Raw genomic sequence first — 20,062 nt, 5'->3', positions numbered from 1 at the left:
ATGGCAACACCAGATCCATAACCTACCGAGTGAGGCCAGGGATCCAGCCCACAACCTCATGGTTCCTAGTTGGATTTGTTTCTGCTGTGCCACAACAGGAACTCCTGAAAAAGCTTTTAAGTTTAATTAGGTCCCATTTGTTTATTTTTGTTTTCTATTTCCATTACTTTAGGAGACAAATCCCTTACCCCCCCAAAAAAATGTTGCTGACATTAATGTCAAAAGGTGTTCTACCTGCGTTTTCCTCTAGGAGTTTTACAGTACTCCATCTTATATTTAGGTTTTTAATCCATTTTGAGTTTATTCTGTGTGTGATGTTAGAGAATGTTCTAATATCATTCTTTGGCGTGTAGCTCACCAGTTTTCCCATTTTTAAGAGACTGTTTTTTCTCTAATGGCCTACACCATTGTTGTAGATTAATTGACCATAAGTGTATGGGTTCATTTCTGGGCTTTCTACTCTATTCCTTTGATCTGCAGTATCATACTGTTTTGATTAGTGTAGCTTTGTGGTATAACCTGAAGTCAAGGAGCATGATTCCTCTAGCTCCATTCTTCTTTCTCAAGATTGTTATGGCTATTGAAGGTTTTTTGTGCTTCCACACAAATTTTAAAATATTTGGTTCTAGTTGTGTGGAAAATTCCATTGGTTGTTTGATAGGGATTGCATTGAATCTGTAGATTTCCTTGGGTAGTATGGCCGTTTTAACAGGATTGCTCCTTCCAATCCAAAAACACTGTGTATCTTTCCGTCTGTTTGTGTCATCTTCAGTTTCTTCCATCAGTGTCTTATAGTTTTTGGAGCACAAGTTTTTGGCCTCCTTAGGTAGGTTTATTCCTGGGTAATTTATTTTTTATTTATTTATTTTTTTAAATTTTTGTCTTTTTGCCATTTCTTGGGCCGCTCTGGAGGCATATGGAGGTTCCCAGGCTAGGGGTCCAATCGGAGCTATAGCCACCGGCCTACACCAGTGCCACAGCAACATGGGATCTGAGCCGCGTCTGCGACCTACACCACAGCTCACGGCAACGCCAGATCGTTAACCCCCTGAGCAAGGGCAGGGATCAAACCCGCAACCTCATGGTTCCTAGTCAGATTCGTTAACCACTGCGCCACGACAGGAACTCATTCCTAGGTAATTTATTCTTTTTGATGTGATAGTAAATGAGATTATTTCCTTAATTTCTCTTTCTGATATTTCTTTGTTGGCATATAGAAATGCAAGAGAGTTCTGTATATTATTTTTGTATCCAGGAAGTTTATTGAATTCACTGATGAACTCTAGTAGTTTTCTGAGCCTCTTGGGGATTCTCTATATATAGAAACAGGTCATATGCAAACAGTGACAGTTTTACTTCTTTTGAATTTGTATTCTTTTTATTTGTTTCTCTTCTCTCATTTATTGTGGGTAGGACTTCCAAAACTATGTTGAATAAAAATGTTGAGAGTGGGCACTCTTGTCTTGTTCTTGACCTTAGAGGAAATGCTTTCAGCTTTTCACCACTGAGTGTGATGTTATCTGTAGGCTTGTCATTAACGGCCTTTATTATGCTATTATGTTGAGGTATGTACACTCTGTACTCACTTTCTAAAGAGTTTTTATCATAAATGGATGTTGAATTTTATCAAAAGCTTTTCCTGCATCTATTGAGATGATCATATGGTTTTTATTCTTTTTAAAACTATTATTATTTTTGTCTTTTCAGGGCTGCACCCGCAACATATGGAGGTTCCCAGGCTAGGGGTCAAATCAGAGCTGTAGCCACTGGCCTACACCACAGCCAGATCCTGTGAATTGGTAGAATTCACCAGTGAAGCCACATGGTCCTAGAGTTTTGTTTGTTGGGAGTTTTTGATTTACTGATTCAATTTCAGTACTGGTAATTGGTCAGTTCATATTTTCTATTTATTCTTGCTTCTGTCTTGGGAGATGTTGTTTAGGTTGTCCATTTGACTGGCATATAGTTGCTCGTAGTAGTCTCTCTATGATCCATTGTATTTCTGTGGTGTCAGTTATAACTTCTTCTTCAATTCTGATTTTTTTGGTTTGTGCCCTCTCCCTCTTTTTTTTCTTAATGGGTCTGATTAAAGGTTTATCAATTTTGTTTTTTTTTATCTTTTTTAAAAACCAACTTTTAGTTTTATTGATCTTTTCTATTGTCTTTAAGTCTCTATTTCATTTATTTCTGCTCTGATCATTATGATTTCTTTCTACTGACTTTGGGTTTTGTGTGTTCTTCTTTGTTCAGTTGCTTTAGGGTTAAGGTAACATTGTTTATTTGGAATTTTTCTTGTTTCCTGAGTTAGACTTGTATTGCTATATAAACTTTTCTCATAGAATTTTTCTTGCCACATCCCATATTTTTGGATTGTCATGTTTTCATTTTCATTTCTCTCTAGGTATTTTTATTTTTTTTTTTTTTTTTTTTTTTTTTTTTTTTTTTGTCTTTTTGCTATTTCTTTGGCCGCTCCTGCGGCATATGGAGGTTCCCAGGCTAGGGGTCAAATCGGAGCTGTAGCCGCCGGCCTACACCAGAGCCGCAGCAACGTGGGATCCGAGCCGCGTCTGCGATCTACACCACAGCTCACGGCAACGCCGGATCGCTAACCCACTGAGCAAGGGCAGGGACCGAACCCGCAACCTCATGGTTCCTAGTCAGATTCGTTAACCACTGCGCCACGACAGGAACTCATTCCTAGGTAATTTATTCTTTTTGATGTGATAGTAAATGAGATTATTTCCTTAATTTCTCTTTCTGATATTTCTTTGTTGGCATATAGAAATGCAAGAGAGTTCTGTATATTATTTTTGTATCCAGGAAGTTTATTGAATTCACTGATGAACTCTAGTAGTTTTCTGAGCCTCTTGGGGATTCTCTATATATAGAAACAGGTCATATGCAAACAGTGACAGTTTTACTTCTTTTGAATTTGTATTCTTTTTATTTGTTTCTCTTCTCTCATTTATTGTGGGTAGGACTTCCAAAACTATGTTGAATAAAAATGTTGAGAGTGGGCACTCTTGTCTTGTTCTTGACCTTAGAGGAAATGCTTTCAGCTTTTCACCACTGAGTGTGATGTTATCTGTAGGCTTGTCATTAACGGCCTTTATTATGCTATTATGTTGAGGTATGTACACTCTGTACTCACTTTCTAAAGAGTTTTTATCATAAATGGATGTTGAATTTTATCAAAAGCTTTTCCTGCATCTATTGAGATGATCATATGGTTTTTATTCTTTTTAAAACTATTATTATTTTTGTCTTTTCAGGGCTGCACCCGCAACATATGGAGGTTCCCAGGCTAGGGGTCAAATCAGAGCTGTAGCCACTGGCCTACACCACAGCCAGATCCTGTGAATTGGTAGAATTCACCAGTGAAGCCACATGGTCCTAGAGTTTTGTTTGTTGGGAGTTTTTGATTTACTGATTCAATTTCAGTACTGGTAATTGGTCAGTTCATATTTTCTATTTATTCTTGCTTCTGTCTTGGGAGATGTTGTTTAGGTTGTCCATTTGACTGGCATATAGTTGCTCGTAGTAGTCTCTCTATGATCCATTGTATTTCTGTGGTGTCAGTTATAACTTCTTCTTCAATTCTGATTTTTTTGGTTTGTGCCCTCTCCCTCTTTTTTTTCTTAATGGGTCTGATTAAAGGTTTATCAATTTTGTTTTTTTTTATCTTTTTTAAAAACCAACTTTTAGTTTTATTGATCTTTTCTATTGTCTTTAAGTCTCTATTTCATTTATTTCTGCTCTGATCATTATGATTTCTTTCTACTGACTTTGGGTTTTGTGTGTTCTTCTTTGTTCAGTTGCTTTAGGGTTAAGGTAACATTGTTTATTTGGAATTTTTCTTGTTTCCTGAGTTAGACTTGTATTGCTATATAAACTTTTCTCATAGAATTTTTCTTGCCACATCCCATATTTTTGGATTGTCATGTTTTCATTTTCATTTCTCTCTAGGTATTTTTAGATTTCCTCTTTTATTTCTTCAGTGACCTATTGGTTGTTTACTAGCATGTTGTTTAGTGTCCATGTATTTGTGGGTTTCGCAAGTGTTTTTTCCCCTTGTAGTTCATTTCTAGCCTCATAGCATTTTGGTCAGAAAAGATGCTTGATATGATTTCAGTTTTCTTAAATTTACCAAGGCTTGTTTTGTGGCTCAGCATGTGATCTATGCTCAAGAATGTTCCATATGCACTTGAAAAGAAATTGTATTCTGCTGCTTTCAGATGGAATACTCTGAAAATATCATTTAAGTCAATCTGGGCTAATATGTTGTTTAGGGCCTGTGTTTCCTTATTGATTTTCTGTCTGTATGATCTGTCGATTGGTGTAAGTGGGGTGTTAATATCTCCAACTATTATTTTGTTACTGTCAATTTCTTCTTTTATGAATGTTAATTAGCCTTATATATTGAAGTGCTCCTACGCTGGGTACATATATATTTACAATTGTTATATATTCTCAGTTTGATCATTATGTAGTGTCCTTCTTTATCTCTTGTGATAGTGTTTACTTTAAAGTCTTCTTTGTCTGATATAAGTATTGCCCCTCTGGCTTTCTTTTGTTTTCCATTTGTGTGGAATTTCTTTTTATATCCCCTCATTTTTAGTCTGTATATGTCTCTAGATTTGAAGTGAGTTTCTTGTAGGCAGAAAATATATGGGTTTTGTTTTTGTATCCATTCAGCAAGTGAGTTTTTGTTGAAGCATTTTGTCTGTTTAAATTTAAGGTAATTATTAATATGTATGTTCTTACTGACATTTTGTTAATTGTTTTGTATTCATTTTTGTAGATATTTCCTCTCTATTTCTTCTTTTGTTCTCTTCTCTTCTGGTTTTATGACTATCTTTATTTTTTTTCTTTTTTTTTGTTTCTATTTTATTTTTTTAAGATCCAAGAGTCAGCTTCTACTTCACATATACACACAGTAGAGTTGATGGATACTTTGTGTGACATGATTTTTTCACACTCTGTTTGATGACTATCTTTATGTTTGGATTCCTTTTTCTTTTCTGTGTGCCTATCCTTTATAGATTTGTTTGTTTGTAGTTACTATGAGCTTTCTGTATAATAGTGTGTGTGTGTGTGTGTGTGTGTGTGTGTGTGTGTGTGTGTGTATGGTTATTTTAAGCTGCTGATCTCTTCATTTTATTTATTTATTTATTTATTTATTTAGTCTTTTTGCCATTTCTTGGGCCGCTCCCATGGCATATGGAGGTTCCCAGGCTAGGGGTCTAATCGGAGCTGTAGCCACCGGCCTATGCCAGAGCCACAGCACCTCGGGATCCGAGCCGCGTCTGCAACCTACATCACAGCTCACGGAAATGCCGGCTCCTTAACCCACTGAGCAAGGGCAGGGACCGAACCCGCAACCTCATGGTTCCTAGTTGGATTCGTTAACCACTGTGCCACGACGGGAACTCTGATCTCTTCATTTTAAATGTATTTCAAATACCCTGCATTTGTACTCTCCTCCCCCATGATGACTGTTTCTGATATCATATATTACATCTTATTGTTTTGTGTATCCCTTAACTGATTATTGTGGACACAGATGATTTTTATTACTTCTGTCTTTTAACGTCTCTACTAGCTTTGTGTGTGGCCGATTTCCTATCTTTTCTTTATGTATGCCTTTACCAGTGAAGTTTTTCCTTCCATATTATTGCTTCTAATTGTGACCTTTTCTTTTTCACCTAGAGAGGCCCTTTAATATTTGTTGTAAAGCTGGTTTGGTGGTGCTGAATTCTGTTAGCTTTTCCATGTCTGTAAAGCTTTTCATTTCTCCATCAAATCTGAATGAGAACCTTGCTGGGTCGAGTATTCATGGTTGTAGATGGAAGAGGAAGTGAGAAGGATTCTAAGCATGAGAAGCCATGGATATGCTTTTGCTTGATTGAATATGGAAAGGGCCACAAGAAAAGGAATGTGGGCAGCTTCTAAGAGCAAACAACAGTCTCTGGGTGACAGCCAGCAGAGATCCTTGGAAACAAGGATCTCCATCTTAGACCTGAAAGGAACTTAATTCTGCCAACACGTGAATGAGCCTGAAAAAAGGTTCTCCACCATAGCCTCCAGATAAGAGTCCAGCTGGCTTATAACTTCATTTGAAACTTGTGATACCCTGAGTAAAGCTTGGGGACTACTGACCTACATAATACAAGGCAAAAGAATTTTGTTAAAACATAACAAAACAAAACACTGGAGGTGAGAGTGGCCAAGATGGTGGAGTAGAAGGACTCTCAGCTTCCCTCCTCTCACAAGCATACCAAAATCACAACAATCTGTAGAACAACCATCACTGAAAAAGACTGAAGCCTACCAGAAAAGATCCTCTACAACTAAAGATATCAAGATGGAGCCAGGAGTTCCTGCCATGGTGCAGTGGGTTAAGAATTCAACTGCAGCAGCTCAGGTTGCTGTGAAAATGCAGGTTTAATCACCAGCCTGGCATGGTGGGTTAAAAGACCCACACCTGCAGCTTGGGTCATAGCTGTGCCTCAAACTCAATCCCTGGCCCAGAAACTTCCATATGCTGTGGCTGTGGCCATAAAAAAAAAAAAAAAAAAAAAAAAAGGAACCACAACAAGACAGGTAGGAAGCACTGACTTGCAACACGATCAAATGTCATACCCCACAAGCAAGTGACCCACAAACTGGAGAATAATTATATTACAGAGGTTCTCCCATAGGTTTGAGAGTTCTGAGCTTCACATCGGGCCTCCCAGCCAAGGGATCCAGCACTGGGAAGAGGAGCCCCCAGAGCATTTGACTTGGAAGGCCAGTGGGAATTTATTGTAGGATCTCCATAGAATTGGGGGAGAGAGAGACTTCTCTCTTAAAAGGTGCACACAAAATCTCACATGCACTAGGATCAGGGGCAAAATGCCATAATTTTTTAGTAGCCTGGGTCAGATCTACCTGCTGATCTTGGAGGGTCTCCTGGGAAGCAGGGGGCAGCTGTGGCCCACTCTGGGGACATAGACACTGGTAGCAAACATACCAGAGAGCTCCTGGATCCTGATATTTTAGTACAAAGACCCGGCCTCAACCAATAGTTTATGGGCTCCAGTGCTGGTATGCCTCAGACCAAACAACAAACTGGGCAGGAACACAGCTCCACCCATCAGCAAACAGGCTGCTTAAAGACATCCTGAGCCCACAGCCATACCTGTACATGTTCTGCACACTGGAGGATCAAGACCCAGCTACATCTACTAGGGAATCAGCCCCTCCTGCCAGGAAACCTGTACAAGCCTAGAGACTAGCCTAACCCACCAGGGGGCAGACACCAGAAGCAAAATAACTATGGTCCCACAGCCTGCAGACTGAATCCACTGACACAGGCCAGACACTACTCTGAGACCAGCTGGTCCCTGCCTGTTGGGTGATTAAAGGGAATTGCAGTGCTGGGAGGCATAGGAAATTCCTACAGAGGCCACTTTGCCAAGGTCAAGAAACATAACCAACCCACCCACACATGAAAATATAGCAATTTAGAAAAACTGAGGCAACAGAGGAATATGTTTCAGATGAAGAAAGAAGATTAAAACCCCAGAAGAACTAAGTGACATGGAGATAGGCAATCTACCCAAGAAAGGGTTCAGAGTAATGATCATAAAGATAAACAAGAACTTAGGAAAAAGAATGGATTCACAGAATGAAAAATTGCAAGGTTTAATGAAGAACTGGAAAATATAAAAAACAACCAGGCACGTGGGGAACTAAATCCAATCACTTGTGATAGAACATGATGGGAGATAATATGAGAAAAAGAATGTATATATATGTATGAATGGGTCACTTTACTGTACAGCAGATATTGACAAGAACATTGTAAATCAACTCTACTTTAATAAAAAAAATTTTTAAAACAACCAGGGAAAATTAAAGAATATAGTAATTGCAAAAATACACTAAAAGGAATCAATAGTAGACTAAATGAGGGAGAAAAGCAGATCAGTAAGCTGGAAGACAAAGTAGTGGAAATCACTGCCACTGAACAGAACAAAAGAAAAAAAAAACAATGAAAAGAAATGAGGACAGTTTAAGAGACCTCTGGGACAATATCAAGCACATTATTATTTTCACTATAGAGTTACCAGAAGGAGAGGAGAGAAAGAAAGGGCCTGAGAAAAATATTTGAAGAGTTAATAGCTGCCAAATTCCCTAACCTGAGGAAGAAAACAGTTAACCAAGTCTGGGAAGCAAAGAGTCCCATACAAGATTAACTCACAGAGGAATGCACCATGACCCACTGTAATCAAAATAAAAAATTAAATAGAAAGAGAGCATATTAAAATCAACAAGAGAAAATAACAAACAATATACCAAGCAACTCCAATAAGGCTATCAGCTGATTTTTTTCAGCAGAAATTCTGCAGGCCCCAGAGGGAGTATCACAATATATTTAAAGTAATGAAAACGAAAAACCTACTACCAAGAAGACTCATGCAATATTCTTAAATACACTTTTCAGTTTTGGTATTTAATTCATAGATTTGAAATTTTCATAGCTTTGAAGTTTTCTCTGTAAACAGTCATATTGTCTGTAGTAAAGACAGTTTTACTTCAACCTTTTTCCATCTGTATACCTATTTCTTTCTCTTGTTTTATCACATTGGCAAGGACTTCCAACACAATGTCAAACAGAATTGCCAATAGTGAAAATCCTTATCTTTTCCTGATTTTAAGGCAATGTTTTACAACACTTTACTATAATCATACAGTGTTAGTTGTGGGATTTTCTTAGATGCCCCTTATCTGACTGAAGAAACTCCCTGCTAAATTCTCACATTTATGAATGCTTTTTCTGAATCTACTGAGAGTTATGTGGGTTTTCACCTGTATCTTATTATTGTGGCAAAATTTTTTGATTGATTTCTCATGTTAAACTGCCCTTGCTACCCTGAAATAGATCTCATTTGCTAAATTTTGCTTAGGAGTATATACCTGTGTTCAAGATATTGATGATCTTTTTTTGTAACATCTTTGTAAAGTTTTATATCCAGGTTATGCTGAACTCATAATTGCATTAGGAAAAAATCTTATTCTCTGTTTGCTTAAAGAATTTGATATAAATTTATATAATCATACTTGCTTTCTTTGGTTAGTTGTTTAAACGATATATATGATTTGTCCTTTCAGACAAAACTTAATTTGTATTTTCATACTTTGGTGTAGTTTGGCATGTCTTGTGTAAGCAGCATGTAATCTGCCAATCTATTTTTTTATTGGGTATTTCGTTCCTTTACTCTTACACTTTTTTTTTTTTTTTTTTTTTGGTCTTTTTGCCATTTCTTGGGGCACTCTCGCGGCATATGGAGGTTCCCAGGCTAGGGGTCGAATCGGAGCTGAGCTGCCAGCCTATGCCAGGGCCACAGCAACGTGGGATTCGAGCCGCGTCTGCGACCCACACCACAGCTCACGGCAACGTCGGATCATTAACCCACTGAGCAAGAGCAGGGATCGAACCCGCAACCGCATGTTTCCTAGTCGGATTCATTAACCACTGCGCCACGACGGGAACTCCGTCTTACACTTATTTTAATTTTGAAGTAATTAAGTTAGGGTTAAGTCTTATTTCTTTTTTTTAAATTAATTTATTTTTTTTTATTTTCCCACTGTACAGCAAGGGGATCAAGTTATCCTTACATGTATACATTACAATTACATTTTTTCCCCCAGCCTTTGTTCTGTTGCAACTCACGGCAACGCCGGATCATCAACCCACTGAGCAAGGCAAGGGATCTGAGCCTGCAACCTCATGGTTCCTAGTTGGATTTGTTTCCATTGCACCATGACGGGAACTCCTTTGCCTTCTTTTTATTAATCAGATATTTTAACACACCATTTTATCTTTTTTGTTTTCTTTGTCGGTCTTTTAGCCATTAGTCCTAGAATTTACAAAATATATTCTAATGTATTACTATACCTATCATTGTGACAAATAATCCAATAATCTTACAACAGTTTATCTACATTTACCCTCACACATATATTTTTGTTAATTTTATGTATTTTCTTCCCTATGTTATAAACCCAACAATTTTTTTATTATTGTTAATTTTCAATATTACTTTAGATGTACTTAGTATGATGATGTAAGATCCTTTCCCTTTAATTTGGATAAATTCCTTTAAGATTTCTTTTATTATGGAGTTCCTGTCGTGGTTCAGTGGTTAACGAATCCGACTAGGAACCGTGAGGTTGCGGGTTCGATCCCTGCCCTTGCTCAGTGGGTTAAGGATCCGGTGTTGCCGGGAGCTGTGGTGTAGGTTGCAGACACAGCTCAGATCCCATGTTGCTGTGGCTCTGGCGTAGGCCAGTGGCTACAGCTCCAATTCGACCCCTAGCCTGGGAACTTCCATATGCTGCGGTAGCAGCCCAAGAAATGGCAAAAAGACAAAAAAAAAAAAAAAAAATACAATTTTGTAGCCCTTATTTATCTGAGAACATTTTTTTTTACTCTCATATTGTTGGTTTTTTTCCTTTTTCTTTTGTATGGAATTCTAGGGTGACAGGGTTCGTTTGCTTGTTTTACCTTTAGCAGTTTTCATTTTCATTCAGTATCCAAAATTTTGTTTTAAGAAATCAACTATTATTTTTAAAATAGTTTTCCCAGGAGATATTTTGAGTTTTTTTCTGGCTACTTTAAAGATTTCCTTCTTATTTTAAATTTTCAGAAGTTTGACTCTTGTGTCCTTAAGTGTTTTTCTTTTTCTTTTTTTTTTCAATCATGCTTGGTATTTGTGAAGCTTTTTAAATGTGTGAGCTTTATTATTCATTAGATTAGGAAAATTCTCAGCCGTCAATCTTCAGATATCACATATGCTCTGTCTCTCTCTCCTCTCCTTTTGGAATTCAAATTAAATGTATGTTAAACCTTTTGCCTATGACCCAAATATCTCTCATACTTTGTTCTTTTCAATATTTTTTCCTTCTGTGTATAGTTTAAATATCTTGTGTGACTATCTTTGAGTCTAGACTCATGCTATTCTATATTTTTATAGAGTTCTGTCTATATATATTAACACCTCCCATAAAACAATTAATAGCTTACTAAAATATACTCATTCTAATATTTACTAAATTTTCTATTCATATAATTGGAATTAAACTAAAATATTTACATAAAGATTTTCATATTTTAGAGCATGGCAGATAAAAAGCTAGATTTCTTAAGTCAAAGATAGAACATAAAAGTACAAGTACACAGATTTCCTTCATTTAGGTGTAGAACATGATGATTTTATATATATATATATATATGTATATATTTCAAAATGATTACCACAATAAGTTAACATCCATCACCACACATAGTTGTTTTTTCTTGTGATAACTTTCAATTGTCTTAGCAATTTTCAAACATACAATTATGAGCTTTAGTCACAATGCCATACATTACATCCCGAGAACTCATTTATACTATAAGTGGAAGTTTATAGTTGTTTTTTTTTTTTTTTTTTTTTTTGGCTTTTTTAGGGCCACAGTTGTGGCATATGCAAGTTGCAGCTTAGGGGTTGATTCGGAGCTGCAGCTGCCAGACTACACCATAGCCACAGCAATGCAGGATCCAAGCTGTGTCTGCAACCTATACCAGAGCTCACGGCAACATGGAATACTTAATCCACTGAGAGGCCAGCGATTGAACCCGCATCCTCATGGATAATAGTCAGGTTCATTATAGCTGAGCTATAACGGGAACTCCAAAGTTTATACCTTTTAACGACCTTTACCCATTTTTCCCATCTATGGCAACATCAATCTGTTCTCTGTACCTATGAATTCAGTTTTTTAAGATTCCACATTTAAGTGAGATCATACAGTATTTGTCTTTCTCTGACTTCTTTCACTTAGGACAATGCTCTCAAAATCAATCCATGTTGTTGCAAATGGCAGAATTTCCTTTTTTTATGTATCTCACATTTTCTTTATTCATTTATCCATCAATGCATACTTAAGTTGTTTCCACATTTTGGCTATTGTAAATAATGCTGCAATGAGCTTGGGGGGGGGTGCAGATATCTCTTTGAGATAGAGATTTTTTTTCCCCTTAATTATATCCCCAGAAGTGGATTTGCTGGATCATATAACAGTTCTATTTTTAATCTTTTGAGGAAACTCCATCATGTTTTCCATAGTGGGTGAACCAATGTACATTCATAACTGCAGTGCACAAGAGTTTCTTTTTCTCCAAGTCCTTGCCAACACTTGCTATTGCTTATCTTTCTAACAGGTCTGAGGTGATAGCTCATTGAGATTTGATTTGCATTTCCCTCACGATTAGTGATGTTGAGTACCTTTCCATGTACCTGGTAGCCATTTATGTCTTCTTTTGGAAAGAAAAAAAAAAAAAAGTCTGTTCAGTTCCTCTAACCATTTCTTACTTTTTAATTTTTAAATTTTTAAATTTTTTTTTGTCTTTTTAGGGCTGCACCCATGGCACATGGATGTTCCCAGCTAGGGGTCAAATCAGAGCTGTAGTTGCTGGCCTACACCATAGCCACAGCAATGCCAGATCCGAGCCGTGTCTGTGACCTACATCAAAGCTCACAGCAAGGCCAGATCCTTAACCCACTGATTGAAGCCAGGGATTGAAACTGCATCCTCATGATACTAGTCAGATTCATTTCCACTGAGCCATGACGGGAATTCCTATCCATTTTTTAATTGGGTTCTTTATGTTGATTTTTGTTATGGAGTTGTTTATATATTTTTAATATTAACCCCTTATTAGATACATGATTTGCAGATTTTTTCTCCCATTCTATAGATTGCTTTTTCATTTTGCCAATCGTTTCCTTTGCTGTGCAGAATCTTTTAAATTTGATGTAGTATCACCCGCTTATTTTTTATTTTCTTGCCTTTGCTTTCGATATCAAATACAAAAAATCACTGCCAAGACCAGGGTCAAGAAGTTTACCCCCTATTTTTTTTCCTAGAAATTTTATGGTGTCAGGTCTTTGATCTTTGTCATCTCATTCTTTCTTGCTTTTCGATGAATGTAAAACCCAAAGGAATAAATATTGTGTACCTTCACTAAAACTGGCATGGACACAAAATTAGATTAGAGTTAGAGAGCTCTGTAATTCCCATCTCTCCTACAAATTGTCTTTTAAGACGATTCAGTCCCTGGGCAGGTGCCTAAAATAAATGACAAGACAATTCCTGAGGAGTTTAAAATAAAATTTTTATTGTAGAAAAGCTTCTGTGTTATGGTCATAGAAACAAGAATTTATTTTTGCTTTCCTCATGTTGGAAAGAATAAAGAAGTTACTTACCAATCTCTATTTCTCCAATACCCTATTACTATTTATGTGACATTGAAGATCAAAGTTATTTAAGTGTTTCAAAGGGACTTTTTAAAGTAGAATGCCCACTGCTCAATCAAAGCATTTATTAAATATATATAATGCAGGAGTTAAAAAAAATGTGTCAAACATTACTCTTACCTTCAAGGATTTATTGTGGGAGGTGTAAACATAGTACATGAAAATAAGTGAACACTTAATACCCTTTATAGTGTTAGGAACATTCAAAGAGAGGAAATATCTTATTTGTCCGGGTGGATTATAAAAGGTTTCATGTTGCAGTGCCATCAAATTTGATTTCAAATTTTGGGTAGACTTTTGTCTGGTGGGGATAAAAAGGAAGGGGGTATAAGCTGGGAGAATCACATCAAAGATAAAAAAGGGAATAGTAGATGGTCCAATTTGCCTGGAAATTAGAGATAACAATGGGAAAGGAGTGTGGGGTCTTCTTGTTGGGAGTTTAAATGCCAGGTTGTGGGGCGTAGACCACCTGCAAGCAGAGAGGCTATTGTTGGTGGAAGGAGCACTGCTGTATTCATCTGGCTGTGGGAGGCTATCAGGACCTCAGGGCCAGTGCTACTTGAGTAGAAAATCTTGGGGAATGTCCTGGTTTGCATAAAATTTTATTAAGGTAAAAGACTTTCCTATATTCTGAAATGAGCCCTCCCTACCTTACTTTTTTAAAGTAGTCTATAGAAAAATATATGATAAATGCCCATGTTCATTACAGCATTCATATGTAGTATGAATGTAAATCAGCCATAGAAAAAGAAGTTTTTTAAAGAATGGTTTTATCTGGCAATCATATGTTGGTCCTTAAAACACTTTTGGAAATGTTATTGGTCAAAAACTAGGAGCCTGGGTCCTGTGGTCACATAGGGTCGATTAGAGCTGGTTAGGTACTCTTAGATAGAGTAGAGAAAGAGAATCGAAAGGAGGAAAGGTATTTGGGAAATAAAATTTAGAAGATGAAGCAAGCATTTGCCTTGTGAATCAACAGAGGGCAATTCCAAGGGTTCCTGTAGTAAAAAGAGGAGAGTGAGGGGCATGATGGTATTTTGTTTTTTGTTTTTTTTTTTACTTTTTTTTTTTCTCCTTGTAAATCTATTCTAAGTTGTGTCTGATAAGCCCAAGCTCCTGATCCCTCCCACTCCTTCCCCCTCCCATCAGGCAGCCACAAGTCTCTTCTCCAAGTCCATGATTTTCTTTTCTGAGGAGATGTTCATTTGTGCTGGATATTAGATTCCAGTTATAAGTGATATCATATGGTATTTGTCTTTGTCTTTCTGGCTCATTTCACTCAGTATGAGATTCTCTAGTTCCATCCATGTTGCTGCAAATGGCATTATGTCATTCTTTTTTATGGCTGAGTAGTATTCCATTGTGTATATATACCACCTCTTCTGAATCCAATCATCTGTCGATGGACATTTGGGTTGCTTCCATGTCCTGGCTATTGTGAATAGTGCTGCAATGAACATGCAGGTGCATGTGTCTCTTTTAAGTAGAGTTTTGTCCGGATAGATGCCCAAGAGTGGGATTGTGGGGTCATATGGAAGTTCTATGTATAGATTTCTAAGGTATCTCCAAACTGTTCTCCATAGTGGCTGTACCAGTTTACATTCCCACCAACAGTGCAGGAGGATTCCCTTTTCTCCACAGCCCCTCCAGCACTTGTTATTTGTGGATTTATTAATGATGGCCATTCTGACTGGTGTGAGGTGATATCTCATGGTAGTTTTGATTTGCATTTCTCTTATAATCAGCGATGTTGAGCATTTTTTCATGTGTTTGTTGGCCAGCATGATGGTATTTTGGTAGAGACAAAGTAGGCAGAGGTTGGTGGAGAAGATCATTTTAGTTTTGGAAATATTCTGCAGATGTTCCTGCAGGAAAACTATTTGACAGTGTCCCTCAGGAAACTGAAATGTCAGTCTGGAGCTTGGGAAGGAGGTTCATTTCTTGATGAGAAAACAGATATTTATTTTATACCTACAATGAACCAAACACTAAATTGAGGGAAAGCGATATATTTGCATGCCATTTACATAGACTCCCTTACAATACTCTTTTCTTCATTAAGTACTTATTACTTAATAAGTCATCCCTTGGTATCCATGGGACATTTGTTCTAGGACCCCCTGGATACCAAAATCTGCAGATGCTCAAGTCCCATAGTTGGCCCTCTGTAATTTGGGGTCTACATCTATGGATTCAACCAACCTTCGTGTGTATTCTACTGTATTTAAAAAAAAAAAAAATCCACATATAAGTGGACCCACACAGATCAAACCCATGTTGTTCAAGAGTCAACAGTATAACTCTTTTATCTCTGTTTTATGGTGCTTCTTAGAACCTCTAGTTCAAAGATATATTGAAAATACAATCATAAGTATTTACAATTTACAGTTGATCTACAAAATCATAAATGAATCAAAAACTAAGACTGAAAAAAGTTTTATTAGTGATTGGTTAGCACCGGCTGCAGTAACAAACTCAAACATGTAACAGTATAGTGCCACAGAAGTTCCTATCTTGGTTACACTCTATCTTTGATGAGCAAATGAACAGCTTGGTAGAACAGCTCTCCATACCGACCCAGACAGAGAGGGGTTCCACCTTCATGAACAAGACATGACTTCTACAGTCACTCAGTCACTTCCATCTTAGCATGTATTCAAGATTTCAGCCTTTGAAGTGGCAACCATTACTTCTATTCACGCTACTGGCTAGAACTCAGTCATATGACTCCATCTAACTCCAAGGGCAGCTGGGAAGCATAGTCAAGCTTTGGGTCCCAGAAGAAGAGGAGATAGATTTTGCTGAATAATTAGCTATCTGCCATGTTTTGCATTAAATCATCTGAGAAAATTAAATTCTAATAAATAAAACACTTGATCATGAAGAGCATTTTGTATATCAGTGAACAGAATCTTGAGAACTCCACCTCTGGAGAGGACTTACTGTCATTTATAAGGAGCTTCTATTCATGCAATAGTTAAGCCACACTATAGTAGTTGTAAAAAATAAAGCTAGAAAACAGCTGAATTCTGATAACATTGTTCAGAGTCCTTGCAAGGGTATCATTTGCTTTTTCCAGCTGAAAAGCAATCTAAGCTAAGTGACCTGAGATGATGGGGGGCAGGAGGAAAAATGACACTACCCCAAGACTAATATGTTTTCTATAAGCAGATCTTTTCCAACCTTCCTTTTTGTTCCCAGGAATATGGGGCTCTTTGATGTGTTTGTGGTTTTTGCACTTCTTTCACATCAGCATTTTTTTCTTCAGCATTGTCCTTAAAGTGACTGCATCCTTTTGTGAACCCTTACTTAGCCTGTGACCACTGGCCTAATTCCAATAATTTTTTACTACAAATCTCATACCTTTCATAGTAGTTCTGCACTTGAGTTTGACCATGTGCTCAGAGCAACAGATAGAAACCCAGTAGCAGTAATACATCATTACTTAAGATCTTACATCACTTGATATCCAGAGGTCTCTGCATTTGTTCATGAAATATGACATGTGGATTAGCCCTATCTTTAGCATAGTCCTTAGGATTAAATTCCTTGTAATTTAAAATCAATTATCTCTACTGGGGATCCTTCTTCTCAAAGTCTTACAGTTATCATCTCTGCTTTTTAAGTATTTCATTGACATCAATAGTCATACATTGTTTCTTCTGGCTTAGGGTTTGGAGAAGGAAGCATGTGAAAGGAAATTAAAGATTTCAGACATTAGCTCTGTTTTAGGTTGAATGTAGATAGGTAATGCAGTTTGTCTTAGTCTGTTTGGGTTGCTGTAACAAAATACGACAGACAGGGTGGTTTATAACTTAAATGTTTCTTTCTCACAGTTTTGGATGCTGGAAGTTGGAGATCAGGTGCCAGCGTGGTCAGGTGATGGCTGTCTTCCGGCTTGCAGACTTCTCACTGTCCTCACATGGCGGGAGCTCTCTAGGGTCTCTTTAATAAGGGCACAAATCTCAATCCTCAGGGCTCATGATTCAGTCACCTCCTGTAAGAGGAGGCCCCACCTCTGAAGACCAACACCTTGAGGATTAGGGTTTCAACAAAAGAATTGTGGGAGGAGGTGCACAAACATTCAGACCATAGCACGTCTCTTCCTGGTAAATAGTTGAGAGCCAGGGAGGAGCTCAGACACAGCTAATTTGGATCATTTGAAAACCTTCACAGTACTGTTAACCAGAACACTTCCGTGGATTTTGCTTTTGGTCACCTAGCATCAGAATACTCTTTGTTTGGGCAGAATTCTAAAATAGATGAGAGGCAGGGTCACATACCCCACTGTAGGAGCTAAAGGGGCAGGTAATCTTTTCCCCTGACAGCTGGGACATCTGCAAATGTTCCTGCCAAGGGCTTTGAACATTGAGGGAGTGACACATCAACGAAAGCTCTGGAAAGATTATTTGCAGCAGTGGAAGGGTGCAGAGTCTACAGCCTAGAGATGACTTCCAAGGGATGGGGTCCTCTGAAGACTACCTGGAGTACCAACTTAGGTGCTCCAGGCCATCTGGCTTCACATTTCCCACTCTTTTCCTGGACCTTTTTCTTTAGTTCTGTGATAGCCCTAAAAGAAATTGCCTGCTGCTTGTATCAGTCAGGGAAACGTTCCACTGTCTGCAACTAAGAATTCCTACCAACACAGACACCCCCCAAACCTGCTATACCTATCTTTTCCTTTAAAATAATTTTTTATTGCAAAAAAATTATTTGTCAACTTAAAAACTTAGAAAATACAGACTAAACCAAAAAAACACGGAGCCTCATCACCCATAGAGATCACATCACCTTTGTAAAACAAATTTTCTCAAACATTTTCTTTTTTATCGTGGGTACTCTCCTGGACTTTTCCTGGGTATATGAATATATTGTCTTTCTTTAGCTGTGAAAAGTGCTACCACACTATGATCAACATGTTTGTTATTTACCTGCTATTCTGCCTCATTTACAGCACTGCCTCTCCACATGAACACAGACAATAATGAATTGGTCCAGCCTGGTGAAAACTATTTGTCACCCTTACTCAAGTTGCCTTTGAATAAATATATGTAGAAGTGATATAATTCTCCCATGCAAGAAGGCATACAAAATGATTCCAGAGGACAGTGTTCCTCTGCTGCGTAAGTCTTCACATGGCTCTCACTTGGTCAAGTGCAGTGGATGTATAATTCTTACATTCAAGTTGCTAGGATTCAGAATTTTCAGAGAAAGTTTAGGGTATAAGTATACTTCCATAAGGGCCTAATATTTCCACTGGATTTAATATTAAAATTACTAATTTCTCAGAATGCATTAAATTGATCTCTAAGAAGAACTATAGAATATATATATATATCTTAATAATTACTTATAGGAACAAATAATAACTGCCATTAAAAGTAGGTAATCTGAGAGGACAATTTTACTCTGTATGCTTAAGCTTATAAACAGTATTTGCTGACAGTAAATATATTAAAAGTTCTTAGAAAGTCTGTTCTCTACCTCTTACATCTTAATAGACTTTAGTATAATACTCTTTTCTTCATAAACTTCAATGCCAGATAGATTAAAATGAACTAGTAGTTTTAAATTAATTGCATTTCTATTTTTTTTCCAACCTAGGATGCCCTCAGTCAGTCTTGCCCTATGGCTCCTCATTCCATTGCCTTTAAAACCTCTATTTTTTCCTTTATAACTATATTTTAAAACTAAAAATAAGAGCCTATCACTATGGTTTTTCTTCCTGGTGGATGGTAAACAGACTTTCCTCTTATTGCTTCCCCCAAATTACCTGTAATACATTTAAGAAACAGACTCACAAAATCTCTAGTGAGTTCCAAACAAGTGTGTAGACTATAGGGTTTGTTGTTTGGTTGTTTTTCTTTTCAAAATAAACTGTGAGTTGCTTCTCTGATTTTTTGCTATTAATTTAAAAAAATCACATACAATGATTATTTTTATCTGACAGTGCTTTTTCTCCATGACCAACACATTGATAAGGTAGTTATTCAATAATTTGAAAAATAAAATCATCCAATGCTTTATTAAGCAAAAGAATTAAGAATAGTTAACCTTTCAGATCCTGGACTTCAATATGCCTTTGCTATTCAAATCTCAATGCAGTAGTCTTCACGTTTGTTACCATGAATTTCAAAAGAATAATCTACATTTCTAAAAGCTATTTATATAGAAAGACAAAAGAGAACATAAATAAGCTGGAGTCTTTCCGTATCATTGTCTTTTGAGGTACAGGCAGCAGAACCATGATGGAGGTGAAAAGGTCCTATGGCCAGGTTCCAATGTATGTGATTCAAGCTGAAGAACAAAAGCTGAACGGTGAATACATTAACGCGACTCATAAAAGTATGCTAACCAGCGGGTCTCCATCTTTAGAGACCAAACAAGGGCAAATGAGTTTAAATGGTAGCAGCATCAATGTGGATTACTTATAAAACAGTACTTTCCAAAATGTATCAAGAGGCTAAGGATGCCCATTGCTCATACTTCTTAGAGAATAAGATAGGCTGGCTGCTCGTTTGTTTGGAGTGGTTCTTGAAGGAAATATTCTGGAAAGCAGTCAGATATCTTTCCTTACTTGAATGCCATCTTTCTCCCTAGGGGTTCAAACCTTTGAATTGTATCTCATTTATTCTTCTTAGTGTGAATCAAATCCAGTCCTGGAGGTTACAGACTACATTTTTTATAACCTTAACTCCCATTGTGGAATCACTTGA

Source organism: Sus scrofa, chromosome 1, assembly GCF_000003025.6.
Source record: "Sus scrofa isolate TJ Tabasco breed Duroc chromosome 1, Sscrofa11.1, whole genome shotgun sequence".
Classification (NCBI taxonomy): Eukaryota; Metazoa; Chordata; class Mammalia; order Artiodactyla; family Suidae; genus Sus; species Sus scrofa.
Note: the sequence above shows the minus strand (reverse complement) of the source record.